The following is an 18,374-nucleotide window of genomic DNA, read 5'->3' as shown; positions in this document are numbered from 1 at the left end:
TGAGATCTTCAAATATGCTGAAATCAGTCAAAATTGTTTTTCAGATTCTAAATTGAGTATAGAGCAATGTGCCATTTAAAGTCTCTTTTATTGCAAGTTTTTAAATGTCCAGTGATGTACTGCGCTCATGAATTGGAACAATTAATATTTTTTAAATGACCATACTACACAAGGCGAGCTACATATTCTGTGCAATCTCTATCAAAATACTAATGGCATTTTCCACAGAACTAGAACAAAAATTCTAAAATTTGTATGGAAATACAAGACCCTGAGTAGCCAAAACAATCTTAAGAAAGAAGAACAAAACTGGAAGTATTAAGGTCCCTGATTTCAAACTATGCAACAGTGCTACAGCCATCAGAATAGTATAATGCTGACACAAATACAAGCACATTCCTTTAATGTACTTGCTCAGTCGTGTTTAAATATTTGCACCCCTGTGGACTGTAGCCCACCAGGCTCCTCTATCCGTGGGATTTTTGGAATAGAAATAAGCTTATACAGTTAATTAATCTATGATAAAGGAGACAAGAATATGCAGTGGGGAAAGATAGTTTCTTTAATAAATGGTGTTGGGAAAACTAGACAGCTACTTTTCTGGACTTGATTCTAGTCCAGAATCAAACTGGACTACTTTCTCACTCCATATACAAAAATCAATTCAAAATGATCAAAGACTTAAGACCTGAAACCATCCATAAAATTTCTAGAAGAAAACACAGGCACTATGCTCTTTGGTATTGGTTTTAGCAATATTTTTTCAAATCTGTCTCCTCAGAAAAGGGAAACAAAAGCAAAACTAAACAAGTAGGACTACATCAAACTAAGAAGCTTTTACACAGCAAAGGAAAACATTAACAAAATGAAAATTAGCCTACTAAATGGGAGAACCTATTTGTAAATGTTATATCTGATAAAGGCTAATACCCAAAATATACAAAAAACTCATATAACTCAACAACAAAATATGAAGTCTTGCCATTTGTGACAATATGAATGGACCTAAAGAGTATTGCTAAGTGAAACATGTCAGAAGGAGAAAGACAAATACCACATGTTTTCATTTATATGTGGAATCTAGAAAGCAAACAAAAATGAAAACAAAAGCAGACTCAGAGAGAGAACAAACTGGTGCTTGCCAGAGGGGCGGGAGAAAGAAGGATGAGTGAAATAGGTAGGGGAGATTAAAGTACAAATTTCCAGCTATAAAATAAATAAGTCACAGGGATGTAATGTACAGCATAGGGAATATAGTTAATAATACGGTAATAATTTTATATGGTGACAGATGGTACCTAGAATTCATTTTGTAACTTGTAAAATATTGAGTACTAAGCTGTATACATCAAACTAATATAAAAAGTCAATTATATTTTGATTTAAAACAAGAAAAAACAAAAAGTGTCCAAATCAAACTGGCTGAAGTTAAAAGGATATTTATTGGCTCACATGACTGAAAGCCCGGGACATGGAACCTGCTTCACATATAGCTATATCCAAGGGTCACAAAATGGTTGTTTCCATGCTCAGCTTTGCTACCTGTGGTGTTGGCTTCACATTCAAGTTTTATGTTTTAGTGAGGAGGCAGCACAGCTCAGGTGCCTACACTTTCTGAGATCCTAAGCTAATAGGAATAGTCACAATCCCTTTCCCAGTATTCCTTGCAGATGCTCCTTGAGGATCAGAGTTTCTGATTAATTCACATGTCCATTCCTCAACCTTTTTCTAATGAGCAAGAAGACAATAGTTGTTTTTTTCAGATCTTGGAAAATGTGTGTGAAGTTCTGCTTGCATTTTTTTCATACTGTTTTCAGTGAATTGTTTAATGTTCATCCCATCAGTGTCTGCCTTCCTCTTTTAATTTAGGGCAAAATAACAAGGATTGTCCCTGAATGACAGGGAAAGGGCTGCCCAGAGAATGTATGAGTTAAGAAATAAAATTTATGAGACATTAGAAAGATATTTGCCTTTAATTTGTAGCTTAACTTTTCAAATTATTTGTGAAGGATGGTTTTAAAAAGAATAATCTCACTTTTCTTTGGCTTTTAATTGCTTCTTTCTTAATAGTTACTACCTGCCTCTGGGTGGGTGACCTATCATATTTATGAATGGGTTGACTTTTACATTTGGACCTTAATGGTCTCATAAGAGACTGTAAGATAAAATCTCATTTATGGGATAAAAATCTGCTCTAATTAATTTTTGTTTTTTAAAAAACTTTATACCAACAGAATTTGATATCCTTGTTAAGACATTAATGAGGTCTAAAATATATTAAATTTTCAAAGAAAGCCATTTTGTATGATTGGTCAAGAGTTTTATTAGGCTGACTTCACTGTGTTTGAACTCACAAAGTTTCAGGTGATATGAATATTTAAATTGTTTTCTCTTTGCCCCTGGATGGGTCTTATTCTGCCACATCGGAGTTAGATATCTGCTATTGAAAGAGATCGTGCATGTGCAGCTAAGCAGAACATACATGTGTATGCAGGTACTAACTCTGAGGAATAAGTACATGTGTTTTTTGTCTTGCTTCGAGGTTGTGTATGGGCTTGTATGCCTCAAATTGAGTTGGGTTTTATACAAATGTAAGGGATGAATCACATTTGTTTTGTTGTGACATTTGCTGTCTCGCCTTCAAAGAGTAGGTGCAGTTGCACTGATGACTCCTTGGCATTTTGCCCCAGGGACAAAATGTTACATTATCAAAAGTGTTATGTTATCAAAAGAAGCAGTGCCAATGTGCTGGTAATTAAAATGTGGACATTTGACCATGATTTGCAGGAGAAAATGATCAAAAGAATACACCCCAGTGAAAGCCTTAGCTAGGCAGAGTCATTTCTAATGAACAAGAGGATAGCTCTTTTAGGCTTGGTAACTTAAATGAGCATATGTGAATTATGGCTAATGTTTCTGAAAGAAAACGGTTACTAGGAAACTATGAAAAGCCCCCTAATTATATGATCTCTAAGTTATACCAATAAATAGAGAATTCAGATCTCTTTGTGCTAAGACCAGTGCTAACTAACCTGCTAATATTCTTAATACCCTTAAGGTTTGTTTCCAGAGTGAATGAGATTTACTGTCCTTTAAGAATTAGATATCAATTTGAAAAAACTGGATTTAATTCAAAGTTCATCACCAATGTTATTGACTGAACTTCGGTCTCCTATCACAATCTTCTGAATGTAGCTAAAGAATATTTTGACATAAAAATGCATGTTCATTGTTTAGTTGGCCAAGACGTTGAATTAATATATGTTAAGCTCTTAACCTCTATTTGAAGCAGTAACAAAGAAAGAGCTAAAGATGTTGGCTCTGGGCTGCCACTCCCATGGAAATATTTTCTTATTTAAACTGACTGTCCTACCCCAGAAAATCTCAAATCATTGAAAAAAATTGAACCCATAATTAAAAATCTTCCCACAAAGAAAATTCCAGGCTTCATCAGTAACCTTACCATAAATTTAAGGAAGAAATAACATCGTATTATTCTAGGATCTAGCTCCTACCTAGCAGAGTAAGACTCATTCAGTGGCAAAGAAAAATCAACTTAAAAATGCTTATCACCTGAAAATCTGTGAGTTCAAATATAGTGAAGCCAGTTTGAGGATGTTTTTTATTCATTTTGATAGCACCATTAAAGTGGTATTCTAGTGTGAAGATTCATAAAACTAGAAATAAATCTGCCATATGACCCAGTAGTCCCACTACTGGGCATATACCCTGAGAAAGCCACAATTCTAAAAGACACATTTTTGTACCCCAGTGTTCATTGCAGCATTATTTACAATAGCCAGGACATGAAATCAACTTGGATGTCCATCTACAGATGAATAAAGATGTGGTTACATATATACAATGGAATATTACTCAGCCATAAAAAAAGAACAAATTTGAGTCAGTTCTAGTGAGGTCGATAAACCTAAATACAGCCTGTTATACAAAGTGAAATGTCATAAGGAGAGAAATAAATATGATATATTAACACATATGTATGGAATCTAGAAACATGGTACTGATGAACTCATGTGCAAGGAGGGAATGGAGACGCAGATACAGAGAACAGACATGTGTACCCAGTGAGGGAGGGAGAGAGTGGGGCAAATGGAGAAAGTAGCATTGGCATATATACACTATCATGTGTGAAATATATAGCTAGTGAGAAGTTGATATATAACATAGGGAGCGCAACCTGGTTCCCCAGAAGGGTGGAATGGGTGGAGGGGAGGGAGACTCAACAGGGAGAGAATATATGTATAATTATGACTGATTTGCATTGTAGTAAGCAGAAGCCAACACAACACTGTAAAGCAATTTTCCTCCAGTTTAAAAAATTTTTAAAAAAAATGTGTTCTGTGTAAACTTAACATTAAAAAGAAAAAGAAAAAAACACCTACTATCTGTTCTCTTCTCTTTCCCGTGATACCTTCCCTGGTAGGTGCAGACCTGACCCTCTTTCATTGGTTTGTTGGAATTTGAACCAAGCATGAGTGGACAATTTTATTTCCCTGGCTGTTGGTCAAAACTGTGGTCAGTACCAGATTTGGCCAAGACATGCCTGACCCTGTCCTGCCATGGGTGAATGACCAAGGGATCACTGTTGGAAATTGCATGAGTCTGAGAAGCAAGGTTACCAGCTGGCTCAAACTCTCAGATTGGTTAGGCGTATTTTGGGTTTTTTCCATCTCTTTCCTCCTTTACCTCTTAGAGTCCCTCTTCCCCTTAGTCTTAAGTGCCTGAAATCTGTTACTTCCTACTAAATTTTAACAAGTAAGTCAGACAAAGGTTTAAAGGCTAAGAATTAACTTCTCCTCTCAGATTTTAAAAAGATGCTGTAGAAATTGGGTAGGAAAGCAAAAAGTTACATCAAAAGAGTAAGAGTGAGATCAATTTTCTAGGAAAATGATAAAGAAATAGAAATTACCTTTTGGTGATATACTATTCAAATGTTTGAGCTCAAATATTTCTCCTGGTTTTTTTTTTTTTTTTCTTTTTTTAAATGGGCCTGTTCTGTGGAGAGGCAATTTTTTTAACAGGTAAAATAAGCTTCATTACTGACTATAATCAGCTAATGGTAACCATAGAAAATGGCCCTTGGTCTCCAATTTTTGCTCCCTTGCCAGTGAATCAGTCTGCCTCGGGTGATGATTTAATTTTCATGGTGTTCAAATTACAAATTAACATTTGCAAGTGTAGATTTGGGGAATTTTGCTGAAGCCTAATAAAGTTCTCTGAGAATGGTGTGCCCCATTGGGTTACATCTTATAACTTCCTTATTAAAGTGAAAGGAAACTGCCTTTTAGTTTTCCTACAGCGTATCAACTTTTCATATTTTAGAAAGGCATCCATCTAACTTCTAGAATCTTCAAACTGCATAGATTTTCCTGTATCAAAATATTTCAGATCTTCAGTTTGCACAGTGCTTATGGATGATGTTAAAATGATTGAGAAAGTGGTATGTTTGCCTCTGGTCATTGCAGTTGTTCATGAGTACAATGTATCAACCTAGCCCATCACCATACAGATGATACTTTATACTAATACTTGCACTTGTGCTTATAGTTTAACTTTTAAGAAATGTTAAAAACAGAAAAAAAAGCACTTTGACAGTGTCCAGACTTGGTTTCAGGGGAGAATAAACAATTATTTCTTCTATTACATAAAATTTTGTGTAATTATGGTATATAACAACTGTATTTGGAGGGTAAAATTCATTGGTTTCTCTATTATGGTTTTCAACTGTGATATCAAGAGTGGATTTTCCTGAACCCTAACAGAAAATAGAGAGAAACACTACTATCTTTTCCTATAACGAAGACTCAGTAGAAAATTTATAAAAACAGCCCAATGCTCTACTGTGACTAACATTTGCAACTCAAAATGTTTAATAGACCTTGGAAAATAAACAACGGTTTCTAGAGAAGAATGGAAAAAGCCAAAAAGTAAATCTAATTAGTGGCACTCTGTCTGTGGGTAACCCTATTAACTGTGAAAAAGAATAACAAAATCAGACAAAGTCTAGCAAAAAGTCTTGCATGTGTGTATGTCAGTGTGTGTGTGTGTCTGTGTACATATACATGCAGACTTCTCTCAGACATACGTGGACTTTGAAGTCAGAATAAATTTGGAGTCCTAAGTATTTGGTTAATTGCTGGAAACTAATATCAAATTGATTTCTAGTACGTAAATTAAGTTTTTTTGGACACAGATTGACGCTATAAAAATGTATAAAATTCAAGCAATTGAAAAATAAAAATGTAAAAAAGAAAAAGAAAAATGTGCTATGCAATGCTGAAGTGGATATTCGTAATTTTAGACAAGTAATAAAAAGACAACTTTGAAAATGTTTCATGTAAATTGAAGGAATTAAAAAGTGTTTTGTTTATAATTTTTTATTAAGACCAAAAAAAGTCAAAAAGTTTTAAATTTGATATTTCCTAACATGTTTACAAAATTGCAATCTAGTAATGTAACATTTGACATGGTTTTGTTAACAATAGTCTTATGTTTTATTTGTTTTTTAGTCACTAAGTTGCATCCAACTCTTTGTGACCCCATGGTCTGTAGCCCACCAGGCCCCTCTATCCATGGGATTTCCAAGCAAGAATAATGGAGTGGGTTGCCGTTCCCTTCTCCAGATCTTCCCGACCCTGGGATCAAACCCTCCTCTTTTGCATTAACAGGTGGGTTCTTTACCACTAAGCCACCAAGGAAGCCCAATATTATGCTACCTGCTATCTAATAGCAGGATTCCTGTTTTTTATTGGGCTTCCCTGGTGGTCCAGGGGTAAAAAAAAGGCAGGAGATGTGGATTCGATCCCTGGGTTGGTAAGATGCCCTGGAGATGGAAACAGCAATCCACTCCGGTATTCTTGCCTGGGAAATCTCATGGAAAGAGGAGGCTGGTGGCCTGCAGTCCATAGGGTCACAAAACAGTTGGACATGAATTAGTGACTAAACAACAGCACAACAATTTTTTTTACTATATAAAAATAACAGATTAATTAGTACTAAGCAAAGCAGTTGCTTTTCTATTGTCTTATTTTTTTATTAGCAGATTTGTAATGAAATTTTTTTGTTACTTTTATATCTTCAGGGCAGCATCTGAAGAACTCTCCCAATTATTTTAAGATCAGTTTCACTGCATTACTGTTAATATTTTTTTCATAAACTTTTAGAAGAAATATATTTTCTTGTTTGATTTTTGTTCTCCAATTGAGTCAAAGTCACATCTTCTGTGATTTTGTTTTTGCACTATTTGGGGGAGCTTATCAGTACTGTCTAACCATAGAATTAAGTGGAATATCAGCAATATTATCAAGAGCAGTTCTTTAGGGGAAAAAAACAGGTCCTCCTTACCTATTTATTATTTATAAAGTGTATATGGCTGGGTGAAGGGTATATGCACCTGTGGCTAGGATGCAGAGGACTTCTTTGTTTTGTGTAAGAAACAAAGTAATAAATTTTGAACACATTAAATTGTTTTGTTAAAAATATTTATGATACTAAAATATGTTTAAACTAAAATGACCTTAGCCAGTTTTATAGGATGATGGTGATGATGGCTCACAATGTTATGCTTATTATATGCCAGGCATTATGCTAAACATCTTACTTAGATTATCTCACTTATTCCTCACAAGTGTTATTATATTGGGATGAGAAAACTGAGGCCTGGAGAAGTTGAGTAATGTGCTCATAGTCACTGTATTAAAACGTGGTCATGCTTGACTAAATACTTCTTATTATTGTTTGATACTATCTCTCTCCTGTTGTTGAATCAGAAACCTCAGAATTTGAGACCTTTAGTCTTAACATTTAAAAAAGAATGGGCTGGAAATTATAAACCTGTCATGTAAAGATATATCATAACCTTTGAAGTAATGATGTTATAGAAATTCCATTTGCACAGTCATCCTGCAGTATTTAATCTCTGATATCTTCTTTCTTATATCTAGACTTCCTGTTCTCATCCATTGCATAATAATATTACCCTGATGTAGTAGTCTTCCCTTATCTAACATTTTGCCTGCCACAGTTTCAGTTACCTGTAGTCAGCCCTAGTCCAAAAATATTAAATGGGAAATTACATAAATAAACAATTTATAAGTCTTAAATTGCAAATCTTTCTGAGTAGCCTGATGAAATCTCTCCCCTACCTAATTTGTCCCACTCGGGAAATAAATCGTCCCTTTGGCGTATCCACCTTATCTCCATTCACCACCCACCCATTAGTACAGGGAAAAACATACAATTATCCCTTGGTATCCGTGGAGTTGGTTCCAAGACCCCCATCAGATGCCAAAATCTGTAGATGCTTGTATCTTTTTATTTATGTTTGGATTTTACTTCTTATTTTTTATAGTATTTTTGCTATTATGTTCATGAATGAGGTTAGTTTATAATTTTCTTGTCTTGAAATCCTCTTGTTAGATTTTGTGTCAGGATATATCTGCATAATGAGTTGGTCAATGATTCCAAAACGTTCTATTTCTGGAAGAGTTTAATGTTATTTCTTCCTTAATATTTTGGTACAGTAAATTGGTGAAGCCTGGAATTTTCTCTGTGGGAAGATTTTAAATTGTAGGTTCATTTTTTAAAAAGTAGTTATATGACTGTTTAGATTTTCTTAGTTATTCATGTGTCTGTTTTCAGTGTTGCTTTTCAAGTAATTTGCCCATTTTATTTAAATATTCCATTTTTTCTCTTTTATGAGAAAATCCTTTTGCAATATGTTTGAATATTTAGCTATGTCTTCTTTCTCATTCCTATTTTATTCTTTGTGTTACACCCAATACTACATTACTTATTTTCTTGTTGAAATTATTATAGCTTTAGTTATTGGGAAGTGTAAATTTTTAACTCTCTCTTCTTGGTTTGAAGTGTAAACTTGACGAGGATAGATATGATGTTTGTTTTATCTGAAAAGGTTACCAAAGAGCCTGGCACTTAGAAGTTGGTATTTATTTCTTACAAATCAGTTCATGACTGATGAATGAATGGAACCTGTAAAAATGAGATAATTCCATTAAACTTATTGAGTATTCAGTGATTCCTGAGTTATCTTCATTTTCTAAGTGCTTGGTTATTTTTCAGTTCCTCTGAGTTTCCAGAGGTATAGGGGAAAATGAGATGATACGAAATTTAAAAAATAAGTAAATCTGTATTGTCAGACTACACATGTTTAGAAGGATAAGATCATTATCTTGGGTATCTGTCTCATTTTGACTTTTATTTGTGCTTTTTATTCTTCTTGTCATTCCTTCAAGTTTTATAATCACCTACTTTATTTGGACCCAAGTGTAATTGTGGTGGCCTCATTATTCTTCTATAGATGGTTTAGTAACTTTTAGTTTTACTTAATTGGCCAGTGTGACTAAATTGGTCACTTCATTGGCTGGTGACTTTGAGAAGAAGCTGAGAAGATATTTCTTTGTGGGGCTATATATATACATAGCTGGCTGTGTGTTGACAGAGGAATAGTCTTAGCTTATTTATAATGTTCTGCCACTTTCCCTTTGGGGAAGAACAGTGCATTTTCATGTTCAAATTTGGAAAACTTCTCACTATTATTCACCATCAAGTACAGATCACATAAATCAAAGAGCAGTTTTAAATGTCATATTTGTATATGCTATTTCTGGGAAACACCAGATAGAGTGTTATTTTGGGAAGCTGTGGGTTGACCTTGCAAAACTCAAATTAACAAGGAAAAAGCACATTTTAAACAGTGACACATCTAACAGTGAGCTTAAAAGAGCAAGACAAAGTGTGTAGGTGTTCAATAGTAACAACCTAATGGTACCACATTGTATTTCATGAATGAGAGCAATTCACAAAGTTCTTACAAGTAGGATCTAATGCAGGAATATAGCTGTCTAGTAGCTTTCTTTACCAAATTTGTTCTACCAACATTTTATGAGTCCCTACTAAGTACCAGGTAGAATCCTGTTTGCTGTGAAGACAAAAATGAGTATGGTACAATCCCTTCTTGCATGAGGCTGAGTTTAATGGGGACAACTCAGCTCTTATAGGTGTATCACTCATATTTATTTTAAAACTAATGAACTATAGGTAAGACCAACTTTGAGAATAAAGTCATGTCACCTGATAATGTGTCTTTTTGCATTTAATAAACCAATAACCAAGAGGACTATAAGGAGACATGTCAAAAGTTTAGTAGAGCTAATCTTGTGTCTTGCTAATTAGTAGTGATTTTATAAATGTTTTATGATTTCTGGAAGAAGTGTGTATTTCTCTCAATTTAAGAAATAAAAAGTGCAAGTCACTTATCTTAAGCTACTATAATTTGCAAGGGTATCCTTATGTTTCCTTGAATTTACTTTCACTGTTCTTAGTTATGACATTTCCTGTTTTTTAGTATTACGTTTAATTTTTTTAAAAAACCATTGAAGTGCAGAGGTAAAAGAAACTTTTACAACAGACATCAGATAGCCTGCATGAGAATCTCTTGACAGAGAAGTTGACGAACTTTTTCTATAAAGGGCCAGAGAGAGCATATTTCAGCCTCTGATTGTACAGTCTTGGTCACAACTATTTAACTCTGCTTTTTAGCAGGAAAACAACCCCCAATATGTAAATGAATGAGTGTAATTATGTTTCAATAACACTTTTACTTAGAAAAACTGGCAGAGGGGATAGATGAGCCATATTTTGCCTATTCCCTGACTCACAACATTTGTTAAAAACTCAAAGACCTAGTTCTTATACCTCCCTGAATCAGAATCCAGAGAGATAAGCGCTTGGAATCTGTGTGTTTAGCCAGTTGCCAATTTTATTGGTTGATTCATGGACCTAAGGACTTCCCTGGCGGCTCAGACAGTAAAGTGTCTGCCTACAATGCGGGAGACCCGGGTTTGATCCTGGGTTGGGAAGATGCTCTGGAGAAGGAAATAGCAACCCACTCCAGTACTCTTGCCTGGAAAATCCCATGGATGGACGAGTGTGGTAGGCTACAGTCTACGGGGTCACAAAGAGTCAGACACGACTGAGTGACTTCACTTCACATGGACCTAACATTCCAGGTTCCTGTGCAGTATTGCTCTTTACAGCATCAGACTTTGCTTCTATCACCAGTCACATCCACAGCTGGGTGTTGTTTTTGCTTTGGCTCCATCTCTTCATTCTTTCTGGAGTTATTTCTCCACTGATCTCCAGTAGCATATTGGGCACTTACCGACCTGGGGAGTTCATCTTTCAGTGTCCTATCTTTTTGCCTTTTCATACTGTTCATGGGGTTCTCAAGGCAAGACTACTGAAGTGGTTTGCCATTCTCTTCTCCAGTGGACCGCATCCTGTCAGACGTGTCCACCATGACCTGTCTGTCTTGGGTGGCCCTACAAGGCATGGCTCATAGTTTCATTGAGTTAGACAAGGCTGTGGTCCATGTGATCAGATTGGTTACTTTTCTGTGATTGTGGTTTTCATTCTGTCTGCCTGCTGATGGAGAAGGATAAGAGGCTTATGGAAGCTTCCTGATGGGAGAGACTGACTGAGGGGGAAACTGGGTCTTGTTCTGATGGAAGGGGCCATGCTCAGTAAATCTTTAATCCAATTTTCTGTTGAAGGGTGGGGCTGTGTTCCCTCCCTGCTATTTACCTGGGGCCAAACTCTGGTGGAGGTAATGAAGATAATGGGGACCTCCTTCAAAAGGTCCCATGCATGCACTGCTATACTCAGTGCCCCCAGCCCTGCAGCAGGCCACCACCAACCCATACCTCCACTGGAGACTCCTGGACACTCCTGGGAAAGTCTGGGTCAGTCTCTTGCAGGGTCACTGCTCCTTTCTCCTAGGTCCTGGTTCATATAAGGTTCTGTTTTTGCCCTCCAAGAGTCTATTTTCCAGTCCTGTGTAAGTTCTTGCAGCTTGGTGGTGGGGTTAATGGCGACCTCCTCTAAGACGGCTTATGTCATACCCAAGCCTGCTGCACCCAGAGCCCCTGCCCCTGCGGCAGTCCACTGCTGACCTGTACCTCCACAGGAGATGCTCAAACACAGTTCTGTCTCGGTCTCTGTGGGATCTCTGGGTCCTGGTGTACACAAGGTTTGTTTGAGCCCTCTGAGTGTCTCTGGTGGGAATGGGGTTAGATTCTAAACATGAATTTGCCCCTCCTACCATCTTGCTGGGGCTTCTCCTTTGCCCTTGGACGTGGGGCATCTCCTCACAGCCGCTCCAGCGCCACCTGTCTCGCTGGGGTTTCTCTGACCTTGGATATGGAGTATCTCCTCACAGATGCTCCAGCGAAGCACAGCGGCAGCTCCTGATGTCAGACACGGGGTATCTCTCAGGGCCACTGCAGCGCCTCGAGCAGCTGATGCTCCAAGCTGCAAAGCCACCACTCTGCTTCTCCATGAATCAAGGCCAGCAGGAAGAGGTCAAACAGGAGATGGCAAGAGTGAACGGTGACATTTTAGGAATCAGCGAACTAAAATGGACTGGAATTGGCAAATTTAACTCAGATGACCATTATATCTACTACTGTGGGCAGGAATCCCTTAGAAGAAATGGAATAGCACAGTCAACAAAAGAGTCCAAAATGCAGTACTCAGATGCAGTCTCAAAACGACAGAATGATCTCTGTTCGTTTCCAAGGCAAACCATTCAATATCACGGTAATCCAAGTCTATGCCCCGATCACTAATGCTGAAGGAGCTGAAGTTGAAAGGATCTGTGAAGACCTACAAGACCTTCTAGAACTAACACCCAAAGAAGATGTCCATTTTATTATAGGGGACTGGAAAGCAAAGTGGGAAGTCAAGAAACACCTGGAGTAACAGGGAAGTTTGGCCTTGGAATACAGAATGAAGTAGGGCAAAGGCTAATAGAGTTTCGCCAAGAGAACGCACTGGTCATAGCAAACACCCTCTTCCAACAACACAAGAGAAGACTCTACATATGGACATCACCAGATGGTCAATACCGAAATCAGATTGACTATATTCTTTGCAGCCAAAAATGGAGAAGCTCTATACAGTCGGCAAAAAGAAAACCAGGAGCTGACTGTGGCTCAGACCATGAATTCCTTATTGCCAATGGACTGAAATTGAAGAAAGTAGGGAAAACTACTAGACCATTCAGGTATGACCTAAATCAAATCCCTTACGATTATACAGTGGAAGTGAGAAATAGATTCAAGGGATTAGATCTGATAGAGTGCCTGATGAAGTATGGGACAGAGGTTCCTGACATTGTAGAGGAGACAGTGATCAAGACCATCCCCAAGAAGAAGAAATGTAAAAAAGCAAAATGGCTGTCTGAGGAGACCTTACAAATAGCTGTGAAAAGGAGAGAAGTGAAAAGCAAAGAAGAAAATGAAAGATATACTCATTTGAATGCAGAGTTCCAAAGAATAGCAAGGAGAGATAAGAGAGCTTTCCTCAGTGATCAGTGCAAAGAAATAAAGGAAAACAACAGAATGGGAAAGACTAGCGATCTTTTCAAGAAAATTAGAGATACCAAGGGAACATTTCATGCAAAGATGGGCTCAATAAAGGACAGAAATGGTATGGACCTAACAGAAGCAGAAGATATTAAGAAGAGGTGGCAAGAATACACAGAAGAGCTAAACAAAAAAGATCTTCACGACCCAGATAATCAAGATGGTGTGATCACCCCCCTAGAGCTAGACATACTGAAATTCAAAATCAAGTGGTCCTTAGGAAGTACCACTATGAACAAAGCTAGTGGAGGCGATGGAATTCCAGTTAGCTATTTCAAATCCTAAAAGATGATGCTGTGAAAGTGCTGCACTCAATATGCCAGCAAATTTGGATAGCTCAGCAGTGGCCACAGTACTGGAAAAGGTCAGTTTTCATTCCAATCCTAAAGAAAAGCAATGCCAAAGAACGCTCAAAACTACCTCACAAACTACCTCACTCATCTCAGACACTAGTAAAGTAATGCTCAAAATTCTCCAAGCCAGGCTTCAACAGTACATGAACTGTGAACTTCCAGATGTTCAAGCTGGATTGAGAAATGGCAGAGGAACCAGAGGTCAAGTTGCCAATATCCGTTGGATTACTGAAAAAGCAAGAGAGTAGAACATCTATTTCTGCTTTATTGACTATGGCAAGGCCTTTGACTGTGGATCACAACAAACTGTGGAAAATTCTTCAAGAGATGGGAACACCAGAGCACCTGACCTGCCTCTTGAGAAATCTGTATGCAGGTCAAGAAGCAACAGTTAGAACTGGACATGGAAAAATAGACTGGTTGCAAATAGGGAAAGGAGAACGTCAAGGCTATATATTGTCACCCTGCTTATTTAACTTGCATGCAGACTACATGGGAAATGCTGGGCTGGCTGAAGCACAAGCTGAAATCAAGATTGCTGGGAGAAATATCAATAATCTCAGATATGCAGATGACACCACCCTTATGGCAGAAAGCAAAGAAGATCTAAAGAGCCTCTTGATGAAAGTGAAAGAGGAGAGTGAATAAGTTAGCTTAAAGTTCAGCATTCATAAAACTAAGATCATGGCATCTGGTCCCATCACTTCATGGCAAATAGATGGGGAAACAGTGGAAATGGTGACAAACTTTATTTTCGGGGGCTCCAAAATCACTGCAGATGGTGACTGAAATTAAAAGACGCTTACTCCTTGGCAGGAAAGTTATGACCAACCTAGACAGCATTAAAAAGCAGAGACATTACTTTGCCAACAAAGGTCCATCTAGTCAAGGCTGTGGTTTTTCCAGTAGTCATGTATGGATGTGAGAGTTGGACCATAAAGAAGGCTGAGCACCAAAGAATTGATTTTTTTCTGAACTGTGGTGTTGGAGAAGACTCTTGAAAGTCCCTTTGGCTGCAATGAGATCCAATCAGTCCATCCTAACAAAAAAATCAGTCCTGAGTATTCATTGGAAGGACTGATGCTGAAGCTGAAACTCTAATACTTTGGCCACCTGTTGTGAAGAACTGACTCATTGGAAAAGACCCTGATGCTTGGAAAGATTGAAGGCAGACAGAGAAGGGGACCACAGAGGATGAGATGGCTGGATGGCATCACTGGCTCAATGGACATGAGTTTGAGTAAACTCCAGGAGTTGGTGATGGACAGGGAGTCTTGGCGTGCTGCAGTCCATGGGGTCGCAAAGAGTCAGACACAGCTGAGCAACTGAACTGAACTGAATATTAATGTTCTTTGCTGAAGTTTGAGAACTTTCATCTTCTTTATCTCCTTGGATACCCGAGGCATCACTGTGTCTCTACAGTATCCCTGAGGGACTCCATTCAGTTTGACCCCCTTGAAGTTTATGGACAATACATTTATCATATATGAACTCTGTTTTAAATAATTGGCAGAGAAAATATGATGGGAAAAGTTTTACTCAAGTTAAAGCCTCAGAATGGAAACTCTAAGAGAACAAGGATATCCCATTTCCTCCTAAATGGTTGGTGCCTGGCGTACGGTGTATGTTGGTAAATATTTGTAGATTGAACTGAATGCATTTTCCCATTGCTTCACTCTCAGTACACAGTAATGCCCTGCATACAAATTACTTGACTGTCCTTGTGTTTGATATCCAGGCAATCAAATTGTAACCACACCTTTCCTGCTTTTTAACATCATACTTTTAGTTCTTATCCAGTGTTTCATCTCTTTTGAGTAATTTTGGGGTTATGAATCCTGCCTTCAAATATATTGTTTTTCAAACATTCATGGTTCCAAAGCAGGTTACATTTATAAGCAGTAATAATTATGTTAGTTAAAGATCTTTTGGCTGTGGTCAACAGAAATCAATATAGCCAACTTAAACAAAAACGCATCTATTAGGAACACGAATTCGGTGAGATCTCAGCAACAGAGGTCTGTGAATCTTCTCTGTGGAATGTCACCAACATTAATTTAGCTACTGACGTTTTCCCACCTCTGGGTCTTTGCACACATTGTGCTCTAAGCTAGTTTTAAATTCCTGGAGAGAGATCAGGATTGACCCAGCCAAGGTCAGGTACCTATTATTTAGTTTAATTACTCAGTCACTAATTCAGGGGTACCATTAAGTAACCACCTCTGTGGAGAGAAAATCAGAGACTATTACCAGAAGGATGTGGGAGTGGGATAAAGGGTTGCTAGGAAGACTGGGCTAGTTTAGACAGGCTAATTTTGGTGCCGTTTTAGAAAAAACTAAATGACTATCTGGACTTTGGTTTTCTAAAGCCTATTCCTGTGTTTTAAATTCTGCTGCTAGCACAAACCAGGTTCAATCCCTGGGTCAGGAAGATCCCTGAGAAGGAAATGGCAACCCACTCCAGTATTCTTGCCTGAGAAATCCCATGGACAGAGGAGCTTGGTGGGCTACAGTCCATGTGGTCACAGAAGAGTCAGACATGACTTACCGACTAAACCACAACTCACTCGAGGCAGCAGACCTCTTGGAGGTTCATGCGGCTATTCTCTCTACACTGCTATGTTGTTCTGTAATTGCTGTGGACTTCCTCTAGACCTGAAGATTTGATTTGGAGTCCTGCTTTAGCTGCCTTGAGCTGGAAAATTTAATTATCAGCCCTGTTTTTGCCTTTAGATTATAATTTATTTACAACATCTATCCCTTTCTACTTAACAAAAAAAAAAAAGATTATTACTGGCAGATCTCAAATCAAATTCCATGGTAAGAAATGGCATGGATAAATATTCACTGCTCCCTCCATTCTGTTCATCTCAGGTCCTGTCCCTGACTAACTGCCACCAAGACAGTCACCATCCCGTCATGGTACTGGACTTCTCTGCGGCATGAGGGCTCTTAGAATGAAGTTCTTTCCTACTTTATAGTCCCTCTGCTCCATACCCAACCTTTTAACTCTCTCTATTCCATTGTTGTAACCTGCAAGGATTAACAGATTCTGACTGCTCTCCCCCTCCAAAAGCATCTTCTTTACCTCTCCCAACGCCAGCACAGAAAGGTGCTGCAGTTCCCCTGGCCTGCTTTCTGTTGCAGACACATAGAGATCTGTCCCCTCTGCCTGGAATGTGTCTTTCCTGCATATTTATAAGGCTGGCTCCTTCACGTTTTTCCCATCTCGGCTCACGTGTCACCTACTTAGGGAGAGATAGTTGCCTTCTCTACCATCCTTTCTGAACAATCCATGTCTCATAAGACACTGTGTCTTCCAACTCTTTTTATTTCAGTGTTGCCGTGATCACTATCTGGAAACCCACTTCTTTGTGAACATGTTCACTATTTGCTTTCCCTGCTACAATATATGCCCCATGAGTGTATGGATTTCATCTCTAATCTATCTCAGGTATTTAGAACAGTGCCTGGTATATGGTAAGTGTGCATTAAGCAAATAATTTAAGGCCAATTTACAATTTCCAAATAATCTTTGACAAAATCATTCATATGCACAATAATCCAGACAGGCTCACCCATATGGAGTATATTAAAGCCAGGAAGAGCAAAAATTAAGCAAGCAGCACCTGGTAGATTGTGGGGAGCTGAGATCACTAGACTGACTAAATCTCTGGCTTCAAAAACAAACACCCATTCAAAGAAAGATGTTTTGCATTCTCAGCAGCTTTTATACCTATGGTCTTGGGTCATCTTTTTCATCATTTGAGCCCCTCTGTGCTTGCAGAGCTCACCAAAGAATTTTACCAGGCTGAGAAAAATTAAGATGTGGTCGATGTGATGGAAGCTTAGCACAAGACACACTTCTGACTAACTCAGAGCACTTATTTTTGATGCCTCCTTTCATAAGACCAAATCACTTCTATTTTCCACACAGTTGACAGTACCTGTATACACATCAACCTCACAACTCTCTATGGGACTGTGCAAATGCACATGTGTGTGTACACAGAGACCAGGAACTGCATCTGTTGCACAAACCAAGCCATGATTTAAGCCTCTAAAAACATCTCTGATCTTAAAAGGGGGAATTCTTTTAGAAAATTTTGAGCTAAAGGTAAAGACAAAAGATATGTTGACTTTTCTTTAGCAACTGTGATTTTCCTCCCCCAATAGCTATTCTTGGACAGCATGCCTGATTATTCATATCTATTTTAATGTATAATTCGTTTACTTCTCACTGACTGGAGCCTTGTTATAATGTTATCCTTAGAGTGTGTTGATGGATCAACCTGTTGGTGAAATTATTTTAAATAGCTTTAAATGATCTTAAAATACTTCAGAAATCAAACTCTTTGATCTCTTTGGATAGAGTGTAAGAGAGACCTTCTGCTGTATTAGCTGCACAGTAAATGATGTAGAGTAAATAATGAGGCTCCTCTGTGAGTCTGTGGTCTTCCATACACATCACTTAAAATGCAGGTATAAATCAACTCAGTCTTAACTTGCCAGGCCCTAGTGCTGCTCAGCTTCTTATCCTGTTATTTTAGACCTT

At 38.0% G+C, this 18,374-nt stretch overlaps 1 protein-coding gene across 13 annotated transcripts in view; it reads left to right on the top strand.

The window, feature by feature from the left end:
* The window catches only part of HDAC9 (histone deacetylase 9), a 972,671-nt gene that overhangs the window by 389,030 nt on the left and 565,267 nt on the right, over positions 1-18,374 (top strand). The window contains exon 1 of one of the 13 annotated variants that reach the window (XM_070470437.1): positions 6,539-6,689. The exons of the other annotated variants lie outside the window; for them this stretch is intronic. The gene's annotated coding sequence lies outside the window, so the exon portion shown is untranslated. Of the gene's footprint in view, positions 1-6,538; positions 6,690-18,374 lie in introns of those variants that run through there. 13 annotated transcript variants of the gene reach the window in all.

Source organism: Odocoileus virginianus, chromosome 1, assembly GCF_023699985.2.
Source record: "Odocoileus virginianus isolate 20LAN1187 ecotype Illinois chromosome 1, Ovbor_1.2, whole genome shotgun sequence".
Classification (NCBI taxonomy): domain Eukaryota; kingdom Metazoa; phylum Chordata; class Mammalia; order Artiodactyla; family Cervidae; genus Odocoileus; species Odocoileus virginianus.
This window is presented reverse-complemented; position numbering and strand designations above follow the sequence as displayed.